The following is a 13,620-nucleotide window of genomic DNA, read 5'->3' as shown; positions in this document are numbered from 1 at the left end:
TATTTATTATTTTTATTTTATGTGTATGTGTGTATTGCCTGCGTGTAAGTAAGTGCATCCGTGTCGTTCAATGCCTGCGAAAGACAGAAGAGGCTGTTGGATCCCCTGGAACTGGAGTTATGGACAGTTGTTAGCTGCCATGTGGGTGCTGGGATTGGAACCCAGGTCTTCTGCAAGAACAACCAGTGTTCTTAACCGCTGAGCCATCTCTCCAGTCACATACATCTTAATCATTTTTATACCACCTTCCACATCAGCACCCTCCCATACCCTCACACACACTGGATTTCATGCATCCTGTCATTTATGTTAAGGCCTATCAAATCAAGCTAGTATATCCTGACATCCTTTCTCTCCTCTACCCTATCAGATAGTCAGATCTATACTTGAAGAGACAGGCATGATAAAAAGAAAAGTGCCTAGCTATACTGTGCCATGGAGTCTTGAAGCCTGGCCCCTTAAGAAAAAGCAAGGGGACACTCATGATATAATTAGGAAAACCTTTCTTCCAAGACTTACAAACGAGTCCTTCAGTGTTGAAACAGCAGGAGAAGGTTATGAGAGCAGAAATCCATGTTCAAGGAGAGAAGCACTGGGCCCTGTACTCCTGGGGAGATCTTTGGGGAGCCAGAGAGAAAATGCTGCACCTTGCAGCAGAGAAAACCAGTACCTCACAGGTTTTCACACACACGCAGCTTAGAAGCACCAGAAAGACTTGCACACAGCAAGGTATACTAGAAACTAAGGGAAAGGCAACTCACTCTGCCAGGGCCATGCATGAGAAGTCAGCAGTTAGCAGCCTGTAAGGGTAATGGGGGCATGCCGTTACCCACAAATGACACCTTGATCAGATATACCTTACTGCAGTGCCTCAGATGATGTGACTCCATCCAGTGTTCCCTGAAAGATGGCTGTTCTGGCTTGTTGTCAGTTGTTAAGATAAAAACACTGACTGGGGCTGGAGAGATGGCTCAGCAGTTAAGAGCACTGACTGCTCATGCAGAGGACCCTGGTTCAATTCTCAGCAGCCACCTGGTGGATAGCAACTGTCCAAACTCCAGTTCCAGGGGATCCAATGCCCTCTTCTGACCTCTGTGGGCATTGCCCTACACCAGTGCACTTACCCACATATAGACAATATACACTCACACATAAAATAAAATTAAAAAAATATTTTTTTTTAAAAACCACTGACCAAAACCAACTTGGGGAGGAAAGAGCTTATTTGGCTTACAAACATAGCCCATCATCAAGGGAAGCCAAGGGAGGAACTCAAGGCAGGACCATGGAGGTACGCTGCTTTCTGGCTTGCTCCCCTGACCTGTACTCAGCCTGCTTTCTTATACAATATAGGATCACCTGCCCAAGGGTGGCACTACCCACAGTGGGCTGGGCTCACCCACATCACTCAACAATCAAGAAAATGCCCACAAGTGTGGCCATAGGCCAATCCAATGAAGACAATTCCTCAACTGAGGCTCCCTCTACCTAGGTGTGTCAGGTTGACAACTAAATCTATCTGACACAGTGACAGAATCCTAGATGAACTGAGAAGCATCCACAGAAATTAGTTTCTGCACCTGACTTTGTAGACAGAAGATTAGGTTTAGTAATAACCTAATATAAGAAAGCCCTAAGCCTGGGCACACAGTAAGGAGTCCCAAGTGGTATTTACCATTTATCTCAAGAGGAACAACAAAGGTTTCAGGAACTCAGAAAATGTTCACGAGAACCAACATGTGGAAAACATCATTTACAATCTTACCAGCTTATAAACATCTAGGTCAAATATAGTGTTATTTTCTGCATGTCAAAAAGTCTTTTCAAGCCAGGCATGGTGGCTCCTTCCTATAATCTCAATACTTGGAAAGATGAGGCAGGAGGATGAGTTTAAGATCACCTGAGCTACACAGTGAATTCCAGGCAGGCCTGAGTTACAGAGTGAGACCTTATTTAAAAATCAAATTAAGGGCTAGAGAGATGGATCAGTGTTTAAGGGCACAGGCTGCCCTTGCAGAGGACCGAGGTTCAATTCCCAGCACCCACGTGGTAGCTAACAACCATCTGTAACTCCAGTTCCAGGGAGCCAATGTCTTCTTCTGACCTCCACAGGCATTATATGACATGGGTGCATTTACATGCATGTAGGTAACTCACTCATATACATAAATGTTTTTTTAAAAAAATCAAATTAAACCAGATGTGGTGGTATACTGGAGGCAGAGGCAGGTGGATCTCTGTGAGATCAAGGACAGCCTGATCTACATGATGAATTCTAGACCAGCAGAGGCTACAGGAAACTGTCTCAAAAAAAAAAAAAAGTAAATTGACTAATTAACAACACCAAAAATGTCTTTTCAATCCTACCATAATGTTTACATCTTAGAAAATGATATAAACATGACTTTCTGATGTTGTTTCAATATCCTTTCACATTTTCTTATTTTTCCCCCAAGATAATATAATGGTGTAATTCAAAAACTACATACCTCGGTGGGGCATGGTGTCCCATGCCTTTAGTCCCAGTACTTGGGAGACAGAGGCAGGCGGATTTCTGTGAGTTCAAGGCCACCCTGGTCTACATAGTGAGGTACTGACCAGCTGGGGCTACAGGGAGACCCTGTCTCAAAAAGACCAAAAAGGACAGAGATGCAAATTGTTTAGTAAGATGCGTATAAAATATAGTCCACTTAATGCTGCAGTTGTGAGATAAAGCTTAACCAAAGGGAGTTGAAGAAATATTTATTCATTACAACATGCAGTGAGTATTGGTCTTTTTTCTGGTTTGCAAATAAAGCCCACCCCCTTATTTTTTCAGTTAATTATTTTCTGCTCCTTGCTGACCCCAGGACTAAAAATACAGCCACTGTGGGCTCTCTGACATCCAGGGAGACATCTTGGGAACACTGATGAAACTGATAACAGGCCATTTTATGGGGTCTTAAAAGCTACTCAAGGTTCCATTAGACTTTCTGTCATGCATATGATAGGGAAAAATATCCCACCCTAAGAGCGGTGATTGTAGCTCTGTGACAGCAGCAGCTATTGTGTGTAAGGAGCTGTGGGACCAAGGCTCCACCTTACTGTTTATGCTTGGCTGACTGGTGGGAGTTTCAGGTGTGGTGTCATAACAGAAGGGGCTTTGTGATAGGCTCTCAGTGACAACCAAGAGCAACAAGCCCAGTGGTCTGACAAGAAGGAGAAGCTCAATAAAAGAATGACCTGCTTGGGTCTCCCCTTTCATTGGAACGTTCTCTTGCTCCGCTTAAAATGCTGGAGTCCAAATCACATCTCAACCTCACTAACTCAGAAGACAGAGGTAGGCAGCAGGCTGAGAGGTTTAAAGCCCATTTTCTTCCTATGCACACACTTTGGACTGCTTTTAAACCTACCGATATTTGGCAGAACTGTACAAAACAAACAACTGAAAAAATGTGTTCCCAGGTTAATATTTTGTTTTTACCTAGATGGGGTATCTTGTGGACATATATATTTAAGCATGTTGTGTATGTCCTGTCTCAGCTATCTGGATAACCTAGAGTCTAACAGGTAAGTTTCCCTATTTTGAGACTGCTTGTTCACTAAGAGCTATGTAACTCTCAATTCAACAAATATTTGTTTAGTACCCATCACTCAAGACTAGACTATATTCTAATGGGAAAGCCAGAAGCAAAGATGATCAACAGATGGTATGATGGAGACACATAGCCAGGTAATTAAAATGCATGATCCACTGTTATCAGTGTCAGGCATGCTTCCTATTAAGGCATTTCCAGAATGCTCCCTTTTTAAAAACATTTTTTAAGATTTATTTGTTTTTACTTATGTGTGTGCCCACAGAAGCCAGAAGAAAGCCTGGAGGTAGAGTTACATACAGTTGTGTGCTGCCTGATATGGGTGTTGGGAAACTGAACTCAGGTCCTCTGGAAGACCAACAAGTGATCTTAACCTCTGAGCCATCTCTCCATCCCCTAGAAAAATTATTACAATTATTTGTTCAGTTTTGTGTGTGCAACCATGTAGCTGCCCCCTTATTTATTTATTTATTTATTTGTTTGTTTGTTTATTTATTTATTTTATGGTTCTTTTTTGTTTGCTTTGTTTTGTTGAGATAGTTTCGTGGTAGCCTCAACTGGCTTGTAGTCCAGGCTATGTAGACCAGGCTGGCCTCAATTTCACAGAGATCCACACACCTCTGCCTCCCAAGTGTCAAGAGCCCCTATGCCCAATTTATTTATGGTTCTTTACAGAGAGTGTCTCACTATGTAGCCCACACTCATGGCCTAACATCAAACTCATGGTAATCCACTTCTTTCAGCCTCCTGCCTGCTGGGATTACAGGTGTGTACCATCACACCTGACTCCAGAATATTCCTTTTTTTCTTAACTCATTGAGTCCATCTTCAGACTTCCTCACTTAGGACACATGACACATGACACAAGCAAATTTATGTACCTGTCATGACAGAGACGTTCTCTTAAAAGAGGAAAGATAGCCACCAGTGTGGTAGTATAGTTTTTAATCCCAGCCCTTGGGAGACAGAGGTAGGTGGATCTTTGTGAGATCAAGGTCACCCTGCTCTACATAGTGAGTTCCAGACGAGGCAGGGCTATGTAATGAGAGCCTGTCTCAAAAAAAAGAAAAAAGAAAAAAAAAAAAAACTGCCTTTGTGTCTGTTTAAAAGGAGCATAACAGAATCTAATGCGCAAAGAGCTAGTCCTCAGCAGGCCACTTTGGACCAGGTCTCCCTGAATCCTTACCACAACCCTCAAGGTCAGCATTATGATCTTTACATAGACAACTCTGGGCCTCAGAAGGACTTATAGGCCAACAGGATTCAAACCCACGGGTCTATGAGTCTAGTGCTTCTTACAGCATACCAATACTTCTCAAAGCTGCTGCCCCCATTTCCCATGTTACAAGAAATAGATCTCAAGGGATAGTGGCTGCTCATGGATTCCACTCTGCTTTGTACCTATACTAGCAAAATATGTTACATCCATTTTTTTTGTAAAATGTAGTCTATTGCCTTACTAGCTACTGCACCAAGCCTTCATTTTGCTGGCAAATTTAATATTTTTGAGCGTAGAGGTTTTTGATACATTGTTAAATTACAGAATATTCGAGCAGAAAGTATATAGTTTATGTAAGGGCTTTTTCTTTATGTTGCTCCTCTACTGCTTTTGACAAATGCATGATGTGTCCCCAGTTCCAGCCGCTTAGCGAATAGCCTCAGCACCATAAAGCTCCCCTTGCTTACCTATTCCCAGCCCTCCACCTAATCTGCTGGAACCACAGATCTTCTCACTGTGTCTATAATTTGCCATTTTCAGAATATTTTATAGCTGGAATCATAGCATTTGTGGTCTTTTTTAAGTTGGCTTCTTCCAGAAGCAATATGCATTTAAGATTTCCCCCATCTATACATGGTTTGATCACTTATGTGTTATCGAAGTTCCACTTTTCAGTGCAATATTTTAGGATCTTAATATATCAGGCATATGATAAGTGTTAAATGCAAATATTAACAGGATATAATTCCTACCCTCAAGGATCATAATGCCTAGGAGAAAGGTATAAATACAACAGAGCCAGGGCATTTTTCTAGGCATAGAATAGAAGCTGTCTGAGTACAAAAGAAGGCCAAGTGAGGGAATCCCATTTCCCTCTGGATACAGGACCGTCTGGAAGAGTCCCTATGTCGACGGAGCTTTTGTGGCATTGATCAAAGAACCACAAAAGCTGCTCCATTTCCCCACATTTAATGCTTGTTTATTTCCCTAATACATTGCATACATTGGAAGAAAAAAATCTCCAGAGCTTTCAAAAAAAAAAAAACTTCACTGACATCTATAAGTGGTAAATAATTTAGAAGAAACTTCTTTTTTCCCAATATTAATTCAAGTCCACTCCAATAAATATCCCTTCTTCCAAATCCACATATCAAATTCATGGTATTTACTCAAAATAAGGATATGTAAGCTAAATAAATTTCCTACAGAAAAGCCAAAGACCAGCACCCAATTCTCTACTTACATCTTCTAACCTATGACCCTTATCATTCTTATCATTTGATATTTTTAAAACGCTCATCTTCATGGCTACATTGGCACTGTCTCTGCTCGGTGTTTACCTGGGTAAGTGGACCTGGAGGAGCAGGCATGAGGAAACAGCATGCTTTGAGCACTGTTATGCTTTGAATAGCACTCCCCCCAAATTCAGAAAAATCCTTAGCACTGACTGAGGAAGGAATGACGGGGAAAGACGATGCAGCTCTGTGCCCAGAGCGATTGCGCCTTTGGGAGACAGAGTGGCCAGGGCATTCTTTTCTCAATGACAAACTTGCGAGAAACACTGCTTTTCTTAATTCCTTATCATCTCAGCTACTAGATCTTCCTTCCAATCTTTTTCTCTATCCACCTCACTCACCCATGCCCAATGCCAAGCTCTGATCCTTTTGTGATGTGTTTTTCTCCCTGGCTTCCCCTTCTCCACTCCCAGGGTCATCAATATTTCAGTGTAATGGAGAGAAGTAGGCTTTGCACTACCATCATCAGCAAACTTACTCCATCCCTCCCAGTATAGAGTCTATGGACCATCACTACAACTTGCCATTAACTCCTCTGTCCTTGGTTCCTCTTTCCTTAAGTTAGCTATGTAATTAAACCCCAACCTTAGTTAAACTCATCTGCCCATCTACTCTACATCTCTGCCCTTGAAACCAAATGTGCCTAGAGAAAATCAGTCACGATGTAGACTGGTCATCCTCTCAGTTTCTGACCACTGATCTCAGATGTGCACTCACCAGCATCCAGGAACCCTACCTGGTTTCTCATTGCCTGAGACAAGTTTTTCTTCTTTCTTCAAGCCCCTTTTTTCCATCGCTCAGGAACTCATTTCACTTGTTCCCTGAGAAAAGAATAATTATCAAATGGGAACTCCCTCAACTAACCACCACCAAGTTGATTAATGTGTCCACACCTGCACCCATGTGCCCTGCCTTCCTCTAATGACAATGAAAAGGTTTCCAGGTGCCTAAAAAGGCCAAGTCATCTCCGTACTTTCTGGATTTTGTCTCCTCTTCCTATGCCCTAGCCAGCAAGGACCCTGGGAGTTTTCTTGCCTGCCTCATTGAACTCTGCCTACCTGATCATTCCTGTAAGCATAAACATACAAACTATCCATTTTAAGCACCTTTCTTAGCCATTTATAATACTCTCCAATTAATTTCTCATTAATTTCTAAGCCTTCAGGGAAACTTACCAATAGTTTTACTCCTGTCAGGATGGCCTCTTTTCTGGGCCTTTCCTGCAGGCTCAGTGGCAATATTCTTTGTTTTGTTATTTGGCCTGTCTACTTCAGTCTCACCAGTTCCAAGGCTTTATTGTTTCTGTACTCCTGGCTCTCCATTTCAATCTCTCATCCTAATCTCTCCACCTGAGATCCTGAATTTGCATTTCTCCTTGTCTTCCCTCACTAATAAAAGGCACCTCTTTTGCCCTAATTGTTCAAGCAGACTTCTTTGAGGTCATCCTTGTATTACATCTATCCCTTAAACCACCTACATCATCATCACACATCCTAAGGAAGCATCAGTTTGATAAACTCTATCACAGATGCACACCCTGTATCATTTTGGCACAACCATCCATGCCACTGACATCTTGGCAAAAGCCTCAAAACATTCTTCTTGTTCACCATTTGGAGACCCCAAATCTGCAACCTAAGTGAACTTTCTGAAATATACAGAATATCATTTCTTGAAGTTTGCCAATTGCTTCTTTTTGCACTGGTGGGGCAGGCCTGTAATCCCAGTCACTCCAGAGAGGCAAAAGAATCACAAGTTCAAGGCCATCCTGGACTTCAGAAAGACTTCAAGGCCAGTCTGAGAAATTAGTGACATGCTGTCTCAAAATAAAAAGTAAGAAGAGGGCTGGGGAGATAGCTCAGTAGCAGAATACTTGCCTAGGGCATCTGGATCCCCAGTGTTAGGAAAGAGAATGACTTGAGAGAAAGAAAGAATGAATTGCATACATCTTTTTTCTTGCCTAAATGCTCTTTTAGGATCTATCCCTGACCGTCTCTACAGCTGCAACATGTCCCCTTATCCCTAACCCTCACTCTGATCCAATCACACTGGCCTTCATTATGTTCAAGTCCACCAACTCCTTCCCAACTAAGAGCCTTGGAAGTTGCTTTTCATTCTACCTAGCATCTTTCACTCAAGTATTCCCATGGCCCGCTCCTAATCATTCAAGTGAGTCATCAGCCCTAATCATCCTAACATGAACCTTCCCTCCAGGCACTCTGATCGAATGGGTATGTTTTATTTATCTCACAACACTTATTATCTTAAATTGTCTTGTAGTTTGAATTCACAACCTATCCTCTCTCCAGGGGATACACTTTTCGATTGCAAGGGCTGTCTAGTCACTCTTTCATTCAACTTGTTTTAAGTAGTTCTTACTAATAAGTGATTGGAATTATCTATTGAGAGAATAAATGAACTTTGCATTTCAGTTATTATTAAACAGGAGATGAATATCAAGATAGTATGGCTCTTTCTGTGAAGGATTAATAATTGCAATCAAGTGTGTTATAAGACTTGTGCTTCAGGCTTCCCAAGGAGACTGGCTGTAACAAAAACATACACCAATGTAAAGTAATTTCATATGCTACTATTTTATATAAAGTAAAAACATTATTATAACTGCTGAAAATATCTGAAAAATAATAAAATCTAATCAAGAAGCCTCAGTGCCTGGTAATCTTTCTGTTATCTCTAACCTAACTGCTGTCAAGTCTCCATGACAGCAGTTTGCAGATAGACCCTGATACTGTAAAACTCATAAAATTCCTGACAAAATGGAACTGAAATCAAAGCAAAATGGTTCTTTTTTGTTTTATTTCTTCAGCATTTGGGGGTTGTGGGGAGGATTGAGACAAGGTCTCATGAAAACTTTTCTGTTTTTGAGTTCATTAATTCAGCTAGCTCATTATCATGACAAAACTAAAACAGTAACCAAGAATGAGGAACTGTAGGAACCCAGTGTTGGAAAGTTGGAGAAGGGGAAGGAGCTCAAGAAAGGAATCAATTTGCTTATGAACTCCTAAGTTTGACCCTGGACTGCACATGCATGTGTCTGATCCTAAACAGAACTCCAAAAGTTTAGAACAATGAACTGTAATAGGTAAACAGCTGCCCATATTTATACTCTCTAAAAATAGAAAGGAGAGCTGGACGTGGTGGCACATGCCTTTAATCCCAGCACTCGGGAGGCGGAGGCAGGCAGATCTCTGTGAGTTTGAGGCCAGCCTGGTCTCCATAGTGAATCCAGAACAGCTGGGGCTACAGGGAGACCCTGTCTCAAAAAAGACCAAAAAAAAAAAATTGGAGAAACATTTCCCACCTGATTAAGGGGTCAAGAAGCATACTGGTAGAAGAACAAAACAGGAAATTGCAAGAAAAGAAGACCATGGAACAATTTTCTTACTGAAGAAATAGAAGAAAGAACTTCCGGGAGGGGCTTGTACACCTGGTGCAGGTGCTATGGGGTACCGCAGTGTGGGAACACCACTGTGAACTGTGGTTCCAGTGTCGCTTTGACCACCACATTACCATTTTCTCATGTAAGGGCTGACTCTACCAAGCAGAATATGCTTTTAAGGCTATTGACCAGGGTGGACTTACATCAGTAGTTATCAGAGAAAAAAAAAAAAAAAAAGACCGTGCAGTAGTTGTCACACAGAAGAAAGTACCTGGCAATCTACTGGATTCCAACACAGTGACAGAAAACACTGGCTGTGTAATGACTGAATGGCAGCCAACTGCAGATCCCAAATACAGGAGGCACACTATGAGGCAGATAATTGGAAATACAGACATGGCTATGAGATTCCCATGGACAGGTTGTGTAAAAGAATCGCAGATATCTCTCAGGTCTACACACAGAATGCTGAAATGAAGCCACTTGGTTTTAGTTGGTAAAGATGAAGAACAGTTTCCTCGGGTGTACACATGGGATTTGCAGGTTATTACTATGGGTTTAAAGCCACTGTAGCAGGAGTTAAACAGAGTCAACCAGCTTCCTTGAAAAAATGTGAAGAAATTTGATTGGGCATTTGAACAGACCGCAGCAGCTGCAGTTACATGCCCATTTACTGTTCTGTCAATTGACCTCAAATCTTCAGAAATAGAAATTGGAGTACTACAGTTGAAAATCTAACTTGAGATATTCACAGAAGCAGATTGATGCTCTCCTTGTTGCTCTAGCAGAGGGAGACTTATCGTTGACAGTTTACCAAATTCAAGATGCCACTTGCCTGTGTTTGATATCAACAAACCAACCTTTTAGACGCCCCTGGATTGAAAAAGGAACACTTTTCAAACCTTCCCTCCTACCACTGAAATAAGACTCTTTGGGGGCAGATTAAAACATAAAATAATCAATGCATTGGTTCTGTATATAGAAAAGGGCAGTCTAACATTTACAAGTCTCTGAATTCAATCTCCAGCATGAAAGAAAGAAGAAAGAAAGAAAGAGGGAGGGAGGGAAGAAGGGAAAGAGGGAAGGAGGGAAGGAGGGAGAGGAAGAGAGGGAGGGAGGGAGGGAAAGAAGAAGGAAGGAAAACAGTTAATTCTTTGTGTAATTCAACAAAACCGACAAACTTTCAAATGGACTGAGAAAGGGAAAAAGAAAGGAAAGGAGAGGAGTTAGAATCAGGAATGAAAGTAGGGGCATTACTGCTGGCATTATATAAAAAGTATTAGCTGGATGAGGTGGCAAACCCGAGTAATCCGAGAACCACAAGGGGAAAGGTTGAGAGTTCAAGGTCAGCCTGAACTACACTGAAAGACCCAGTCTCAAAAAACAAACAGAAAAGATTGAAAGGCTTGTTTAAAGAATTGTATTTCTAGAGGCTGGAGAGAAGGCTCAGTGGTTAAGAGCCCTGGCTGCTGATGCAGAGGACCCAGGTTCATTTCTCAGAACCCACATGGCACCTAACAACCATCTGTAGCTCCAGTTCCAGGGGATCTGACACCCTCTTCTCCAGGTGCACTTGCCTGCATGCGAGCAATATGCTCATAAACAAAAATTAAAATAATAAAATATACTTATTAAAGAATTGTATTTCTATAACCTGGATACTATTAATAACTCCCCCTAAAAACACTCAAACTGCCAACACTAACTCAAGAAGAAATGGAAAATATAAGCCGGCCTATAACAAGTAAAGAAAATCAGTCGTTTGAAAACCCAGATTTTACTGGAAAATTCTAACAAATATTTAAAGAAAATGTAATACCAATTAGCATCAATCCTTCTCAACAGATACTGTAAACACATTTGCAAAATTCATCTCCTTTTCATCATTGAAATACTTAACAAACCATACAGAAAAGGGAGCTTTCTGAACCTGATAAAGATCATGTACCAAAATAACCTACATCACACTTAATGGAAAAGACTGGATGCCCCACCCCAAAATCAGAAAGATAAGGAAATTCAAAGCTGCCATTTCTTTTTGTTTGTTTTGTTTTGTTTTGGTCTTTTTGAGGATATTAAGGTATTAGGGAAAAGTGCTGAGGTATATGGGGGAGTAAGGGGGGTTGGAGTATATACGAAGATTATTGGGTATATGTATGAAACTGTCAAAAATAAATTACAACTATTCCTTAAAAACTATTGAAGCTCATGCATAAAGTTTAGCAAAGTAAGTGGCAAAGGTCAAGCTCAATATATAAAAATAAGTTGTAATTTTATATGAAATTAAGAAAACAATTCCACTTAACACCACAAAGAATATATTTCAGCTAGGGAGCATAAGTTCTAGCCTTGAAAAATCCCACTGAAGAAAATTTAAAAACCTAAACATATGGGAGACTTCTAGAATCACAGAATTAAAGACAATATTTTTTGTTCTGTTTTGAGACAGGGTATCTCTATGTAGACAAGGCTGGGCTCAGTCTCCCACCCACGCAGTGGGATTCAAGGTATGAACCACCATGCCTGGCCAAAGACATTTTTAAGATGTCAATGTTCCCCCAAATACCAATTCAATGTATTGCCTATCAAAATTCTAATCCTACTGTGTGACAGAGTCAGAGCAAGAAAGAAAATTCATACCTTAAATTCATATAAAACACTAGGGAGGTTGATGCCAGAGAACTGAAAGTTCAAGAGCACTTGGGCTATTCATTACTTTGAAGATAGAGTCAGAAAGATCAGGAGTTCAGGGTCAGCCAGACGCCCAGGTATAGTGGTGCCTGCTCACTGCCTCTTGACCCAAATCTCAAGAAGATGGGATGTGAGGTCTGATGATCACTTTGATCTTGAGAGATTGAGAACAGCCAGTTCTCAAAGTCAAAAGAGTATAAATAAGGCAAATTCTATTAACTAATTTAAAAAATAAAGAATCAAAGGCTTGAATAGATATTGTTCAAAGAACTTTTATGCAAACAACAATAAATATAAAAAAGAAAGTCATTAGGAAAATGCAAATCAAAAGCACAGTGAGGTAGGTACAGATTCACATCCAGTAAGATGACTGAAATCCAAAAAGCAGAAACTTCTGTTGCTGAACACAGGAGAAGTTTGAACCTTCTGTCTGTTGCTGGTAGGAATGTAAAATGTTTTAGCCACCTAAAAAGCAGTTTATTAGCTCTTTAAAAGTAAACATGCTCTCTCTGTGTAAGTCCATCACGCTCTCCATACCTTGACTACCCCAGCCTCATTCACCCTCCCATCTCCTCCCCCCTCCTCCTAGCCTGGGTCTTGTCCCATTCCTTGTCTTGGTGCCCCAGACACCAGGGGAACGACCACTGCTTCTTGATCCTTTGCATTCAGACCAACCCAGTTCCTTCTCATGGTCCCCAGGAGCATTCTTGGCCTGGCCCTGCCCTCACCTCCTTCTGCTTCCCTGGGCCTGCACGACTCAACTCTCCGGGGTGGTCGATTGTGCCTTCCTTGCCTTGACTCCCCAAGCCTCATTCACCCTCCCATCTCCCCCAACCTCCCATCTCTCCTCCTAGCCTGGGTCCTGTCCCATTCCTTGTCTTGCACCCCAGACACCAGGGGAACGACCACTGCTTCCTGTTCCTTTGCATCCAGACCAAACCAGTTCCTTCTCTTGGTCCCCAGGAGCCTTCTGGGCCTGGTCCTGCCCTCACCGCCTTCTGTTTCCCTGGGCTGCACAACCTGCCAGCTGCTTTCCTGGACACCAGGGCTGACCTTTTGGCTTCCAAATCCTTTGCATCCAGACAAACCCAGTTCCTCAGTGCATTCCCCAGGAGCCCTTGGGGCCTCTTCCTGCCACGAGCTGCCCAAGACCAGCATCTTTCCTGGGCCCTGCTCCCAGGCAAGTCCAACTCCCAAATTCCTGGGGCCAAAATCTATCCTGGAGGGATTCAGACCTTAGGACAAAGCCTGAGAGCATCTGATCCTCATCTGACTTGTGCCTCTGTGGGAACTCCTAAAGACAAAAGTGATCTGGCCACTCCAATATACAATCAAAAAAGAGAACCAGAAGCTTAGAGGAACCAGCTCTTCATACCCAAAAAGTAAACCACAAAGACACATAAAGCTCAAAAATAAAAGAAGCAGAACTAAACTTGAAGG

At 41.8% G+C, this 13,620-nt stretch overlaps 1 pseudogene; it reads left to right on the top strand.

Moving 5' to 3' along the window:
* LOC103743402 overlaps positions 1-10,414 on the top strand; it is a 26,902-nt pseudogene extending 16,488 nt beyond the window's left edge.
* Positions 10,415-13,620: the final 3,206 nt, after the last annotated feature.

This window comes from Nannospalax galili, unplaced genomic scaffold, assembly GCF_000622305.1.
Source record: "Nannospalax galili isolate Female #2095 unplaced genomic scaffold, S.galili_v1.0 scaffold441, whole genome shotgun sequence".
Lineage (NCBI taxonomy): Eukaryota > Metazoa > Chordata > Mammalia > Rodentia > Spalacidae > Nannospalax > Nannospalax galili.
Note: the sequence above shows the minus strand (reverse complement) of the source record. Positions and strands in the feature narration are given on the sequence as shown.